At 43.4% G+C, this 12,650-nt stretch overlaps 1 non-coding gene across 1 annotated transcript; it reads left to right on the top strand.

Annotated features, from left to right (window-relative positions):
* The first annotated feature begins 12,197 nt into the window (after positions 1-12,197).
* Positions 12,198-12,272, top strand: Trnas-uga. Its single transcript has one exon. It is a non-coding gene; the product is annotated as a tRNA-Ser (tRNA).
* The last annotated feature ends 378 nt before the right edge of the window (positions 12,273-12,650 follow it).

The raw sequence follows: 12,650 nt of genomic DNA, 5'->3' as shown, positions 1-12,650 counted from the left end.
GTCGGATATTACTTGTAAGATTTGTTCTTGTCCTCAAATACTGGGGGAATAGATCCTAGATATCCACGCACCGTGACCTACACTTCCTTTCCACCCGTATCCGCTCTCCTTCCATAGGTAGATGGTCCTTATCCCACGTGTCTTTTCAGACAGCAAGTGATACGAAGTTGAAATTTTTCCAGTGGTTTAGGATCAGATGTGTAACATACATACAGATATACATACATAAATGTTTATAATAATTATGGGTATTTTTCTTTTTGTGATCAGACTTAGATGAAATGAAGCCTACACGGTGCCCAAAGCTGTACTCAAGTTCAATGCAAAAACCCCATGAAAATTCGTCTATTATTCTTGAAGATGAGTGTTCACGGTTTATTATATATATAGATATAGGCCTTACAGCAATAAAAGCGAGCAGAAGGTTTTAGGTATTTTTATTGGGAATTTTCTACTTCTGCTTACAGAGCTTCTATAAGGTGCTGCCTTCTGGCAGGAGTGTAAGAGTCTTTTCTGCAACGGGTGTTGGAAAACACTGGCCGTAGTGGGGAAACTACTAGCCCTTAAGATGAGCAGTTCTGTCGGAGGCGAGCAGCGGAGGGTTAGGGAACGACCACGCCCATCAATCTGAGACCGAACTAATATTGTCTTTCCCCCTGCAAGTGGTAACTAGCCGATGTGTGACTAATAAGCAACACGGCTAGCAGACATTTGTGGCCGGTAAGTAGAATGTTGCAGCAGGACATAGGCAGATAGAACCGCGTTTCTCAATCTGTTTACTTTGGGGCACATCAGCGTGTTTTTCCTCGATGCAAAAAAAAAGCACGAAGTAAATACACTTATTTATTATTATTGAACGATCATGAGATACACAAACACCAATTTATTAGGTACGACTCTTGAATAATTTTTTTTGTATTCTAGATGACTTTTAATCTTGGGCAGATGCAACATTAAAGATCTCGCGACACACCTGACATATATTCCGCGCCACAATAATATGATGCTGTGGTTTAGAACCGCTACCGTTATACACGCTGTTTTTCGCAGTCACTAAGAGAAGACGGAGTATTGGAGTTGGACGCACGACGTACCCGTCATGGATTGCACACAAGGTCGGTTCGTACAAGAACAGCGTAGCAGCTACATTTCTAAAACATGCCACCCTGGCAACTGCCGTAAGCGATTTAGGGAAGCCACTCACAACCTAAAGTGGACGACAGGATTAATATTTATTTATACTCTGCTGATCCTGAATGAGAACTCAGTGTCGTAGTCATTGCACCGGCTCTCTCGTTGCAAAATTTGAAAAATGTAAAGCTGAGTTTCACTAAGAAGTGGGGTTATTCATTCGCTGTAATTCCTGAAGTAGTGTGATATTGCAGTAGCTCTTCTGACATTTTCGACGCATTCGATGTTTCATTCTACGCGGACAGAGCGCGGTTTACAAATGCAGCAGATACTGAAACGACCAAACACGCGGTGCCTTGCATATCTTATCTGACAGTTGAACTGTCGAATATACACACGTGTCAGAAGAGTCTTCCGCTAGTTTCTGCTTGATATCACGCGCAACCTAAGGAAGGAACAGCTGACCTCATTCCGTTTATTTGACATATAATGCCTATCTCGAGACACCCCTGACCGTGTATGCCTTTCGGCTAAGAAAACTTGATAATAACGTAAATTAAGCATATAGTTCCATAATACTTCCAACGTATATATTGTTCTCTGTATTGACAACAAAAACGTAATTGCAAGAAAATTATCTGTTCGTTCCAGACACATTTTACTAAATTGCGGCAGCGTCATTTTGCATTTATTTATTCTTACAATAAACTCTTACTTGTCCGACATAATTAAATTGGTTGCCAGCCACGTTGCTGTTTCTCATTACCACATAAATAGGGCTTCTGTTCAGGAAATGCGGACTGCGGGAATACTCGTGTATAAAATATTATTGATTCTTGGTAAACGTAAACGTACGAATCGTGTTATATTCTTGTTAAGGCGACAGCCGGTTCATACAGTCATCTTGGTATAATATTTCAGCGGTCCATATGCCGCCATTTTGAGGTGAGAAACGGGTTTGCTACAAATTTAGCTAACAGTATTTTCACCTGAAGTTCGTGGCCAGATGGACCGCTGAAATATTCTAGCAAGATAACTATATAACACGGATGCAGATCTAATAAGAAGAGACTGAATTAATACGACGGGAAGGTTTATAAAGAGTACACATTGCATATTTCGAAGTCATGAAAATAAACATACTTTCTGCTTATATTATGATTACCGCGTAACGTCAGAAGTAAAAAAGCAACATATTCCTAAGAGTAATTCAGCTAGGCTTTCCAGAGCAGATATTTTCTGAACGATTTAATACGTCCCAATTCTGTTTACACGAAATGAATTGTGAAAAACTCTTCACCAATGACTTAGTCCTCTTTTCAATAGATAAATGAATTACAGTGTTAGCGTTATCAAATAGCTTTTTCCAGAGTGAACTATAGTAAACTGCAGTACTTCAAAAAAAAATGCCTTTTGCATACTGCACATAAAGTTTCTCTATTTAACTGCACACCTAGTCGCGTTTCGGTTTGTTTACATGGATCTTCAGTAGATGGCCCGAAATATAACTCGCTTTTTCGTCTGCACGTGTAAGTTATGGTTCGCACATATACGTTAGACACTTAAAAACGGTTCATTGAAGTGTTAGAATAGAATGGAACGGTACTTACACATCAGCGTCTGATTCATTGTTTACAAGTTAAACAACTTTCTCTCAAGTGGAAAACTGGTTAAAAACTTGCAGTTTTCCTAGGGGTCACTCTGATTTCTGTATCTAGTTCGGCAAGTGTCATTTTCTGTGCGTAGTGTCATACGTTTCTGTAAGTGTTGCCAACTTCCTCAGTCCCGGTTTTCAGTTGGTTTTTTCTTTTATTTTCATTTTTAATTTTTATTTATTTTCTTTTCTATAGAAAAAATAAAACTTAGAAACACACGCGCATGCATCGAAAGGGAAAACTGAGAAAGCTACGACACTTCCGGAGACGAATGACACTTTAGACACCGAAAACGGCACTTGTAGTGCTAGATTCAGAAAGCAGAGTGACCACAAGCAGAACTGCAAGCTTTGGACCAGTTTTCCACATTAGAGAAAGCTGTTTGCTTACAAATAATGAATTAGATGCTGTTATGTAAGTAACTCTGCATCCTATTTTAAAAACTTAAATGAATTTTTTAAAATCTATAGCTTACATGTGCTAACAATAAACTTATATGTGCATACAAAAAACTCGTGTAGCATTTCAGGACATCCACTGAAGATGTGTTAGGTATGCAGGTTAGCCGGCCGTTGTGGCCGTGCGGTTCTACGCACTTCAGTCTGGAACCGCGTGACCGCTATGGTCGCAGGTTCGAATCCTGCGTCGGGCACGGATGTGTGTGATGTCCTTAGGTTAGTTAGGTTAAGTAGTTCTACGTTTCTAGGGACTGATGACCTCAGATGTTAAGTCCCATAGTGCTCAGAGCCATTTTTATGCAGTTTAAACAACAAGAAACTCCATGTACAACGTGCAAAAGGTGTTCCTCTTCCTAACCACCGCGATTCATATGCAAATTCTACGAAGTGTCCAGCACAAGAAACTTACACTATAGAAATTTTTGCTGCTAGTATCTTAGTCATAAAAGACGCAAATTCAATTGTGCGCCACACGCAAAAATCCGATTACTAGTTTCGGATTAATTACAGTATTTAGGAACTAAGGTTTTATCTGTAGTGAACGTGAAACAGATCACTGTCGTGTGCGGAAATTCGTGTTATACGGATCTGCCACGTAGCACTGGTGGGGCGCTCCAGCTTGACGCAGCTAAGTGTCTCGGAATAGTGGAGAAAAGTGTAATTCCAAGCTGGTACTAATCATGCTTGGGTACAAGTAGTTGAACAGGTACACCAATTGGAAGGCAAACGAGTGGCATCTCAGGATGGTTCACATGTTAAATACGGTAACAGTTATGTCCTTGTTTCTAGCAGAATCTTGAAAGATGCACGTCAAAAGTTGAACAGATTTGTAAAACAGTGGATCGGGGTACACAGATTGTGAGCTATGAACCTCGCGTCAAGAGTTTAATGTCAAAATACACGCTAAAATTGCAAAAATTACATCATCAAAAGCAACAAATACGAAAGCGCGAAAGAATGTGGTCATAAACAGTTCCTTCAAATTCAGTTTACGCCATAAAGTGTTCGAAATGGTTACTGTCTACGACAATACACATTAGCAGTCGCTGTGCAAGGATGTGTGTTCAGACTGAAGAAATTCCTGCTACATCATTACATATGCTGCAGCAATGCGGTGGTTTAAATCCTCTCGGCTCGTGGGAATTTGTGCGTAGACTGTATCTTCGTTTTAGGTCAGAGAAAAAACACAGTTGCGTCACATCAAGCGAACGTGCAATCCAACTGGCAAAGCCTTCACGTCCTATCCATCGACCAGGAAAAAGCTGGGTGCGGGCTTTCCTAGCCACAAGCGTGCAGTGAGGTGGGCAGTCATCAAGCTCGTAACACACAAATCTACGTATTTTTAGTGGCACTTCGTCTGGGAGAGCTGGTAGCACTTCGTTAAAACATGGTGCCTGACTTTCACCCGTGAAGATTACTTCAAAGCACCAGTGACGAATAATGTAGTCTCAAATAACCCCGCACGAAACGTCCACACTCAACTGCCCTTGATGTTAAATCTGCCTCTCAGCCAGTGGAGATTCTCTGCGGCACAATGATGCTCATTCAGCTTTGCATGATTTCTAAAGGTTGCTTCGTCGGTCAAGTCAATTCTTCGAATAAAGAACCTATTGTCCCAATGTCGCATCACAACCGAGCGACAGAATTCCACGCGTCCTCTGCAATACCGCTGGTTAGATTGCTGATAAAGTGACACGTGATGCAAATGGAAGCTATTCGCGCGCAAAATGCGAACAATGCGTTGACTTATTCGAAATTTCTCTGGACTGGAGTCAACAGGTGGATGATGATCGATTGCTGCCAGAACATCTATTTCGTTCGCTCCGCTCATTACAGCCTTGCTTCTTAACCTCTGCGTAGTACGCCAGTGCCTTTCTAATAACATTCGTTTGCACATTCACTGAATTGTCATTCCTGTTAGCCACCCTCTGTCGGGATACTTGTGTGCGTACAACATATCTGTTCTCTTCACTCTGCATAAGCTTTTTCCTTAAAGAGCTGCGATGTATAGTTTGTCTTCGTTTGGGAAAGACATTTATTATTTCCTTTTAAATCAACACTAGACACGTGAACAACACAGTATGAAAGCTACATTTCCTCTGTGCCCCTCCTATATTTGTATCGCGGCGGTGCGACAGTGTTTCATACTTACCCAAAGTTTCTTTTTTATGTTATCAGGAACTTCCGCATAAACCAGCAATCGGTTTAATTTTCAAAATGGATAATTCCGAAGTTATAAATATTGTAATTACTCCGAAACTAGTGAACGGATTTTGAAGAGGGAAACACCGTTGAATTAGGCTCCTGTAGGCCTAAGATACTAACCCGGAATTAGTGTCGTTCCATTCGAGAAAGCAAAGTTGGTACCGATGTGTCTGTACTTAGCACGTACGAAGAATGATTGTGCATCACTTAGTGAGGATTTCATAACAATTCATTTTCGTGGAAACATAAGTACGATATCATGAACGGTTTCAGAAATAACTGAGTTGAAGGGGTTAGCTGAACCAACACGTACCTCTATATCGCTAGATGATGGCCATTTACAAGTCTGTAACTGGGTAATTATATTCAAGAACTCCTCTATAGTATAAAAGGAGTTAAGAAGAATGAACTTTAATCTGCAATAGAAAACACTTTTGCTGAATGTCACACATTTTATTCAGTTCGTATACACAGATTTTTGTAGTGGAGCATTGGACTCCTTTCTGTGCCAAAGTTAGATTTGCTAGAGGGAGGTGCGGACGACTGGTGAATGTCTCAAGTAGTATCAAACTGCAATGCACTGTACACAAAAATTTTCATAAATATAGTGTGTGGCTGTCGTTATTATTCGCAGCTGTTTAAAAAGATTCTTGCAAGATGTACGATTGTGAAGTGCCCATGCAGTTCTAATACTCTTTTATGCCAATGAATACATCTTCTCTAAGTGAGGATTTACCCCAGAGCATTGTAATGTAGGATATCAATGAATGAAGATGTGTTAATTTCTACGTCTCCTGGGCTGGCAATTAGTCTTACTGCAAAATTTGGTGCATTTGAACATGGCAGGAGGTGTAATATCTCTTCCTGAGAATAAAGTAAAATACAATCAGTTGCACAAATAACAAGTGTATTCAAACCCATTGACTTAGGTTCCGACGCCATTAAAAACGCCTTCTTCGGAACACTCGATGGTTACACCTACGATAGGTAACATATACAGGGCTATTACAAATGATTGAAGCGATTTCATAAATTCACTGTAGCTCCATTCATTGACATGGTCACGACACACTACAGATACGTAGAAAAACTCATAAAGTTTTGTTCGGCTGAAGCCGCACTTGAGGTTTCTGCCGCCAGGGCGCTCGAGAGCGCAGTGAGACAAAATGGCGACAGGAGCCGAGAAAGCGTATGTCGTGCTTAAAATGCACTCACATCAGTCAGTCATAACAGTGCAACGACACTTCAGGACGAAGTTCAACAAAGATCCACCAGCTGCTAACTCCATTCGGCGACGGTATGCGCAGTTTAAAGCTTCTGGATGCCTCTGTAAGGGGAAATCAACGGGTCGGCCTGCAGTGAGCGAAGAAACGGTTGAACGCGTGCGGGCAAGTTTCACGCGTAGCCGCGGAAGTCGACGAATAAAGCAAACAGGGAGCTAAACGTACCACAGCCGACGGTTTGGAAAATCTTACGGAAAAGGCTAAAGCAGAAGCCTTACCGTTTACAATTGCTACAAGCCCTGACACCCGATGACAAAGTCGAACGCTTTGAATTTTCGGCGCGGTTGCAACAGCTCATGGAAGAGGATGCGTTCAGTGCGAAACTTGTTTTCAGTGATGAAGCAACATTTTTTCTTAATGATGAAGTGAACAGACACAATGTGCGAATCTGGACGGTAGAGAATCCTCACGCATTCGTGCAGCAAATTCGCAATTCACCAAAAGTTAACGAGTTTTGTGCAATCTCACGGTTTAAAGTTTACGGCCCCTTTTTCTTCTGCGAAAAAAACGTTACAGGACACGTGTATCTGGACATGCTGGAAAATTGGCTCATGCCACAACTGGAGACCGACAGCGCCGACTTCATCTTTCAACAGGATGGTGCTCCACCGCACTTCCATCATGATGTTCGGCATTTCTTAAACAGGAGATTGGAAAACCGATGGATCGGTCGTGGTGATCATGATCAGCAATTCATGTCATGGCCTCCACGCTCTCCCGACTTAACCCCATGCGATTTCTTTCTGTGGGGTTATGTGAAAGATTCAGTGTTTAAACCTTCTCTACCAAGAAACGTGCCAGAACTGCGAGCTCGCATCAACGATGCTTTCGAACTCATTGATGGGGACATGCTGCGCCGAGTGTGGGAGGAACTTGATTATCGGCTTGATGTTTGCCGAATCACTAAAGGGGCACATATCGAACATTTGTGAATGCCTAAAAAAACTTTTTGAGTTTTTGTATGTGTGTGCAAAGCATTGTGAAAATATCTCAAATAATAAAGTCATTGTAGAGCTGTGAAATCGCTTCAATCATTTGTAATAACCCTGTACATGCTAAAATATAGGTAAAAAGAAGTTTTAAGGCAGTGAGATATTTTTCACTTTCTTGTACGTAGTAATTATTGTTTCACTTTCACTCTCTCTTTATATCTTGTATCTGAACATATATATAATGTTAACTGTTGCAGGTGTCACCATTCGCGCTTCTGAAAAAGACAGCTTTTAAACACTGCGAAATCTAGGACATGGGGTTTCAATAAACCTTTCATTTCTGCAATTGACAGGCTACATTTGACTTTGTTACAAAGACTGAGTTCTATAGTTGATGCATCCGGCCATTTAAAGATTCTTAAAGGTGTATTACGTGTTCTGGTTCCTGCTTCAGTACAATTGTAGAAGAAAATACCTGAGAGGCGCATCGTACTGGAGCTGCATTTGTAACATGTACACTATGTGATCAACAGTATCCGGATACCCCCCAAAAACATACGTTTTTCACATTAGGTGAACTGTGCTGCCGCCTACTGCCAGGTACTCCATATCAGCGACCTCAGTAGTCATTAGACATCGTGTGAGAGCAGAATGGGGCGCTCCGCGGAACTCACGGACATCGAATGTGGGCAGGTGATTGGGTGTCACTTGTGTCATATGTGTGTACGCGAGATTCCCACACTCCTAAACATCCCCAGGTCCACTGTTTGGGATGTGACAGCGAAGTGGAAACGTGAAGGGACACGTATAACACAGAAGCGTACAGGCTGACCTCGTCTGTTGACTGACAGAGACCGCCGACAGTTGAAGAGGGTCGTAATGTGTAATTGGCAAACATCTATCCAGACCATCACACAGGGATTCCAAACGGCATCGGATCCACTGCAAGTACTATGACAGGCGGGGGGTGAGAAAACTTGGATTTCATGGTTGAGCGGCTGCTCATAAGCCACACATCACGCCGGTAAATACCAAACGACGCCTCACTTGGTGTAACGAGCGTAAACATTGGACGATTGACCAGTGGAACAACGTTGTGTGGAGTGACGAATCACGGTACACAACGTGGCGAGCCGATAGCAAGGTGTGATATGGCGAATTCCCGGTGAACGTCATCTGCCAGCGTCTGTAGTGCCAACAGTAAAATTCGTAGGGGGTGGTGTTACGGTGTGGTCGTGTTTTTCATGGACGGGGCTTGCACCCGTTTTTGTTGTGAATGGCACTATGACAGCACAGGCCTACAGTGATGTTTTAACCACCTTCTTGCTTCCCACTGTTGAAGAGCAATTCGGGGATGGCGATTGCATCTTTCAATACGACAGAGCACCTGTTTTTAATGCATGGCCTGTGGCGGAGTGGCTACACGACAGTGACATCCAGTCCTGACCTGAATCATATGGAACACTTTTGGGATATTTTGGAACGCCGGCTTCGTACCAGCCCTCGCCGACAGACATCGATACCTCTTCTCAGTGTAGCGCTCCGTGAAGAATTGGCTGCCATTCCCCAAGAAACCTTCCAGCAGCTGATTGAACGTATGCCTGCAAGAGTAAAAGTTGTTATTAAGGCTAATGGAGGACCAACACCATACTGAATTCCAGCATTACCGATGGAGGGCGCCACGAACTTTTAAGCCATTTTCAGCGAAGTGTCTGGTGACATTTGTTCACCTAGTGTAAGTATGTACTGAAAGTGTACGAAAGATGATCACAAGCGGCGACGCGTCGGGTGTATAAGGTGATTTTGCACACTCTACAAGGGTGGCGTATAAAATAACTTGGCGCGTACCTCAGCAGACGATGTGATAGGGGACGGGATAGCGTTAGGGGGGGGGGGGGGGGGGCTCAGTTGTCAACGGACACCGCGTCTCCAGGGAAGGTGCAGTTCACAGCTGAAGCCCAGGCACAAACTTCCATCTCGTATAGACTGTAAGCGGGTCTGCAAACGATCGTATTAACATTTTGTCAGTATGATAAATAATTAGACAAGGACAGACGTTTGGATTATATAGCTTCTCATTCGAATACCGAAAAAGAAATAACAGGCAATCAAAAATAAACAAATAATCAACATAGCAAAACAAGTCCAATGATGTGCTGACAGAAGGAAATGTGAAACAAAAACTGGCAAATACTGTACTGTAATGGACAGTGTCCCATATTGTAACACTGAGAATATAAAACAAAGAACACGTCTGTCAGAAATTTCAGTCCCTTATAAAGCAAAATTACAGAAAAATGCAACTTTTCTTTCCTGTTCCTAGCGAAACAATCTCCGCTATGCCCTGTTCTCTTCACTGAGCGAAGTGAACAGAGAGTGGTTCCTGCAAACTTAGCGAGCTGAGCTCAGAGTTAAATGAGATTTTCTGCTTCCTCGTTTGCCTCTTCTGACAAAAATTTAATTTGATAGCATATATTCAAAGGAACCTTATTATACAAATCTTTCCTTTCAACTATGGTCTACAGTGTAAAAGCAAGGAAAAGACAGCAGGTGGAGTGAACTGAAGCAGCCGCACCTTAAGAACAACAGCACTGGATCACCCAGTGCTGTCACGTGAACTTCCATCTGCACCGGAAGACATGCTCTTTCAGTAGAGAACATATCTCCAATGACGTATCAGCTTCACACTTACATGCCATTTTGCGTAAAATTGAAGGTAATCATGCCCATATTGATAAAGGATAAAATCTCGTATTTATATGGTTTCCAGTAGTCTCCCTCAAGGTGTGATTGTTGGCACAGGCCTTTTCAATTTGAATAAACGGACCTTAAGTTATTAATTAAATTATCAAGCTACCTTCTGCTAGTAAATACTATCTACTGTAACTATTTGTCTTCTGCCTTTTTTCATACTGAAAAAGCAAATTTTTCTGCAATGATGGAATAAGTTCTGCAGACATACAACCGGCTATGACTGTACAAACGGGTCTCCTACAACCGACTCCATATTACTCACTAACACAATACCTCTTCTGTGGCCGAGCAGTTCTAGGCGCTTCAGTCCGAAACCGCGCTGCAGCTACGGCCGCAGGTTCGAATCCTGCCTCGGGCATGGATGTGTGTGATGTCCTTAGGTTCGTTAGGTTCAAGTAGTTCTAAGCGCTAGGGGGCTGAAGACCTCAGATGTTGAGTCCCATAGTGCTCAGAGCCATTTGAACCATTTATACGAGAGAGAGAGAGAGAGAGAGAGAGAGAGAGAGAGAGAGAGAGAGAGAGAGAGAGCTAGCTTTGCAAGTTAATAACGCGATGCCCACCTCTACTGCTTATGCAAGCAGTTATTCAGCTTGTCATTGAGTGATAGTAGCCGGAAGCCCTCCTGAGAGGTAAGTACCGAATTCTGTTCACTTTCCGCGCTTGATTTTCAGAATCCCGAACTAGTTGGTAGGCCCCGACCATAGTGCTCCAAACGTTCTGAACTGGGGAGAGATTCGGCGACATTACTGGCCAAGGTAGGATTTGGCAAGCTCGAAGACAAGCAGTAGAAGCTTACTGAAATGCTGGCCCGAGATGGCTTGCGATGGACAGCAAAAAGGGGCGTAGAATGTCGTCGACGAACCGCTGTGCTGTAAGGGTGCCGCAGATGTCAACAAAAGGGGTTATGCTATGAAATGGCACCCTGGATCAGCATTCCTGTTTGTCGTACCATGTGGCGGACAACTGTCAGGTTGGTATCCCACGACGTGTTCGGCAAACCCCATACTGGCCAGCAAGGTCGCCAGATCTCTCCCGAACTGAGAACGTTTGGAGCATTACGGGCAGGGCCCTACAACCAGTTCTGGGTTTTGACAATGGAACGCGCCGATTGGACAATGTTTCACGATAATCCCCAACTCTAGCAATCAACGCCAAGCCGAATGTCTTGTATAAGGTTCGGACTTACGTTATTGACTTGCAAAAATTGTGAAACGTTTCCTCTTCAATAAATCATCCAGTTTTTCTAGTGTGATCATATTTTTCCTGTACATGCACATCAAATCTACCAAATACCGTCCCGTTCGGATGATTCCTTCCTAGTTCGTTTTTTGTCTTAGAGTATTTGTTTAACTTCAAAATTCTTCAGTTCACAAACATCAAAGCTGTTTCCAGAATGAGATTTTCACCCTGCAGCGCCGTGTGTGCTGATATGGAACTTCGTGGCAGATTAAAACTGTGTGACGGACCGAGACTCTAACTCGGGACCTTTGCCTTTCGCGGGCAAGTGCTCTATCACCTGAGTTATCCAAGCATGACTCAGGCCCCTTCTCGCAGCTTTACTTCTGCCAGTACCTCGTGTCCTACCTTCCCACTCCGCTGCAGGGTGAAAGTATCATTCTGGAAACATCCCCCAGGCTGTGGCTAAGCCATGTCTCCGCAAATATCCTTCCTTTCACGAGTGCTAGTCCTGCATGGCTCGCAGGAGAGCTCCTGTAAAGTTTGGAAGGTAGGAGACGAGGTACTGGCAGAGGTAAAGCTGTGAGGACGGGGCGTGAATCGTGCTTGGGTAGCTCAGTTGGTAGAGCACTTGCCCGTGAAAGGCAAAGGTCCCGAGTTCGAGTCTCGGTCCGGCACACAGTTTTAATCTGCCAGGAAGTTTCATCAGAGCTGTTGTTCACATAGAATATAGTTTATGTAGAAATACATTTAGAACAAGGTATAATCTACTTTTATAAATGAAGTGATCGATACCAACCGGCATCGAAAGGTTCTTAATATGCATTATTCTTGATTACTTGGCAACAGATGCTACCTTGTTTTGCGCGACCTCTGCCGAACCCGGCTGTAATAACCCACCACCACCACCACCACCACCACCTCTCACTCGGCCGCACCTGTCCACTTGGACCAGTCCCGCGGCAGTACGCTGACCCCCGCCCCCGCGCAGCGCATGTGGGCAGTCGCCGGCTCACCAGGCCGTCCCCAGCTGTGGCCTGTACCCCCAGCGCCGGT

This window comes from Schistocerca piceifrons, chromosome 7 (assembly GCF_021461385.2).
Source record: "Schistocerca piceifrons isolate TAMUIC-IGC-003096 chromosome 7, iqSchPice1.1, whole genome shotgun sequence".
Lineage (NCBI taxonomy): Eukaryota > Metazoa > Arthropoda > Insecta > Orthoptera > Acrididae > Schistocerca > Schistocerca piceifrons.
The sequence above is the reverse complement of the archived record's forward strand: the minus strand, read 5'-3'. Positions and strand labels throughout refer to the sequence as shown.